The sequence below is a fragment of the Saccopteryx bilineata genome, chromosome 2 (assembly GCF_036850765.1).
Source record: "Saccopteryx bilineata isolate mSacBil1 chromosome 2, mSacBil1_pri_phased_curated, whole genome shotgun sequence".
NCBI classification, from domain to species: domain Eukaryota; kingdom Metazoa; phylum Chordata; class Mammalia; order Chiroptera; family Emballonuridae; genus Saccopteryx; species Saccopteryx bilineata.
Window position 1 is genome coordinate 60,955,068 of NC_089491.1, and position 3,851 is coordinate 60,958,918.

Sequence of the window (3,851 nt, forward strand, 5' to 3'; positions counted from 1 at the left end):
TTCCACTCAACACCAGCCAAAAGACAGAAAAGCTACTTCTAGCCTGTCCTAGGAAGAGATAGCTTTCTTTTTTTAGGCAAGTAAATCCATTGCTTTTACTCTCTTCCAAGATGGCCGATGTTATGGTTTTCTATGAAGTCAGTGCTTCCTTAGCCCACCCACTAACAGCACTGCTGTTGGCGGCTGTGGCTGCTTCTGCGGCAGGATTTTCAATGTGGTGTGTTTCCAAGCCTCACTCACTCATATTCAGCATCCGTGCACACTCCTCACTTCCAGGTTTTTCAAAAGATTGGAGATTTCCAGCGGGGGTCTCAGGTTATCATCCCAATGGTAGCAGATCAAGCTTGATTATTCCGTTTCCTCAGTTCTTTTGTTTGCCTATGTAGCAAGAGTTTTTGCTTTGTTAGTTTTCGATCTCCGTCCTTCAGTTAACAGTTCATTGATCATTGGCCCTAGCTTCTACTCATTTCAGTCACTGTTCCCAAATGCTGTACATAAGTCCCCTATCAGTCCAGCAGCACAAGCTATTACTCCGTCTGTGTGATCCTCATCTCCAGCAATGTGGTCAATGAAAGACAGAATAAATTCTACTCTGGGCTTTAGGAGCATCACATCCAGGTGTACGTTCTCCTGGTCTCCCTTTAATCCCTGGACAATTCCAGTATAGGCATCTGAGCAGCTTTCTCTTAGCTCATTCAGATAATGCACCATGTCATAGTCTGACTTGTCCCCTTGGGCTTGGGAAGCTTGCTGAAGAGTATTCAGCACAATCTCTAGGTGGTTTTCAAACTCTCCACCAATAGCAAGGGCGATACATCACCAAACACTGACAGAATCTGTGGCTTCACAGACCTGTGGACGCTCTCATTCCCCAAATTCTCCAGTAGGAGCTGCGTCACACCATCACAGAAAGGTAAGCTGCTGGACTGCAGGGCACAGCGTAAGTCTCCCACTAAGCCCACAGCTGCCAAACAAACCTGGCACTCAGCATAATTTTTCAATCGCCTGCCCAAGAAGGGTTTAAAGGCCTCTATGTACTTTAGGAATTCACCACCCAACACTTCTACCCGTGTGTAAACTGCCATTAGGGCATCCTCTTGAACTCCCCCAGACCCAGCCGTGCTTTGGAACATCCTTAGCAGGGAGGCCATGACAACACCAGAGATCTGCAAAGCATCTTGATGTTGCACTTTCTGGAGAACATTCTGAAGAGTTGCACAGAGTCAAGACTGAAGGTCATTGAACTGGATCATATCCGATGTGCTCTGGATATGTGACTCCATCTGAAAAAACTTGTTGAGGTCGTTCCATGATGACTAGAGTTTTCTAAACTGCAGGGTAACAGTCCTGAGCGCTGTTTTTCACAGTTTCCATCAGAGGTTCCTATGCAGAACTTAGGTTATGCTTGTGTCCGTCAGGTCTGTCTGTGGTCTCCAGGGACTTCTGAACTATGAGTTCAAAAGAAGAAGACAAGCAATAGGTAACTGGTTCTTCCTGTTCACCAGCTACATCTGCAACTTCATAAGCAGCTTCAGCCAGACTGGAGAAAGCCCAGCACACATTTGAAGCCACTCTGAGTTCAGCACGGAGGCCCTCAATCAGACACTGCAGCAGGGGGGTCAAGTAGACATCATTGATGGCCGCCTTAGGGAGCAGTTCACAGATTCTGCCCACAGTCCCTGCAGCTGTATCTCGAACAACTATGCTGGGGTCTTCCATTAATTGTATAGGGTGGGCATAGCCTGTGTAACTAGTGGTTTGAGCTGATTGGGCTCTGGTCCTTCCAAGGTACAGCTGAAAGCCATCACTGCTGCATCCCAGTACCACCAGTCAGTGTTCTTGATGTGTTCTTTAGTGAAGGGGAGAATATGAGGGACAATGCCACTTCACAGCAGGTGGCCAGAAGCATGAGGCACCCCCAGCTGCTTTGCAGGGGTTCCAGTCGTCATCATCATCATTTCCATCCTGCTTAGTTAGTGTCTGCATGAGGATTGGAACCAGGTACTGTATGTAGTGCTCCCTTGGCATACAATTTGCTGGTGTGCTCAGGGGGCCAACCTTGTTCTGCTGCCTCTGATGCCTCAATGGCCAGATCCATTTCCTCATCACAGACGTTGGACCAGAATTCTATCCCTTGTAGGGCCACTTCTCCAATGTCACTTTTCGTTGCTTCGATTGTGATTGTAAAAAGAGTGGGACCCATATATGTCTCCATGTATCGATAATACAAGGACATTGTTTTCGCCAGATTCTGTAAGATAGCCACTCGTACTCGTACCTGGACACGGTGTGGCTTCACAGACCACCTGCATAATAAAATACCTTTTGGACTCTTTGTCAAAGTTTGCTTTGGTGAACTCCAATGACTTCAGAAGTGCATTAGTAGCTGCTAGTTTCACATTATCACTAGGCTTTTCTTTCCTCTTCCCTGGATTATGGCAGTCAGAATCTCATTGGATTTATCCTGTAGCTGCTCTAGGTCTATATCTTGGCAAATGTAACCAATAGCTTCCAATGTTGACTCTTTCATATGCTCTGTGCTGTTGGGGTTTGTGACATTGGCCACCAGCTGTGGAATGAGTTCAGCCACTGGTTCACTGGGATCTCTGCACAAGCAATACCAGCCACACACTGTGAGGCAGAACCAAGCCGGTAAGTTTCTGTGCCCAAAGTCTGCAAAACATAATTCTTGACTTCCCGTTGAGCACTAGCATCAATAGCAAGCCACTCTGCTGATATTGTGCCTTGATATCTGGATCTTTAGTTGTCAAAGAGTTCTTGATTTGTAGACCTGCTGCAACTCTGGCAACCTGATTGTTTCCTGGATTTGCTAGCACTCTGGACAGTTCCACAAGGAACGTGGGCAGGTTTTCCACCGCTGCACGCCCCAGGAACAGCCGCTCCGGAGACACGGTCTTCTCCAGGGTGGCGACCAACTCCATGGCGGAGGTGGAGGCGGAGGCGGAGGCGGAGGCAGCAGCGACTTCTCTTCTGTCTTTCCTTTTGAACAGGTCAAGAGAAAATTCTTCCTCCTCCCAGCTCCCTGAAGGCAACCAACATTATTAATGTGTAGGGCATCCTTCCAGAAACCACGTGTGTGTGTGTGTGTGTGTGTGTGTGTGTGTGTGTGTGTGTACAAGCAGAAGTATTAATTGCTTTTTTCCTTTTCTACACAAATGATTCTTTTTCCTTTTCTACACAAATCATTGTATGCTATATGCACAGTTGTTTTATCGTGTTTTTTCTCACTGTGTCTTAGAGATAATTTGATATAATTATAGAAATAACTTCTTCATTTAAAAATGTTTCATTAGAATTTCATTGTGTGTTCCGCTCATAATTTATTCAGCAGTCCCCTTCTGATAGGCATTTAACCCTTTGAGCAGTATGAACGTTCATGTACGTCCTCATGCCTCCTGACCATCCAGAGTACGATCGTAACAAAAAATTTTAATAATTTTTATTTATTTATTTATTTATTTATTTATTTTTACAGAGACAGAGATAGAGAGAGGGATAGACAGGGACAGACAGACAGGAATGGAGAGATGAGAAGCATCAATCATTAATTTTTCGTTGCGACACCTTAGTTGTTCATTGATTGCCTTCTCATATGTGCCTTGACCGCGGGCCTTCAGCAGACCGAGTAACTCCTTGCTGGAGCCAGCGACCTTGGGTCCAAGCTGGTGAGCTTTTGCTCAAACCAGATGAGCCCGTGCTTAAGCTGGCGACCTCGGGGTCTCGAACCTGGGTCCTTCCGCATCCCAGTCCGATGCTCTATTCACTGCGCCACCGCCTGGTCAGGCCGTAACAAAAAATTTTATTTTAAAAATGTGTAAGGCAACATTAAA

General features: G+C 46.0%; 1 pseudogene; it reads right to left on the reverse strand.

The window, feature by feature from the left end:
* Window positions 1-263: 263 nt before the first annotated feature.
* Window positions 264-2,942, reverse strand: LOC136322853 (importin subunit beta-1 pseudogene; annotated as a pseudogene).
* Window positions 2,943-3,851: the final 909 nt, after the last annotated feature.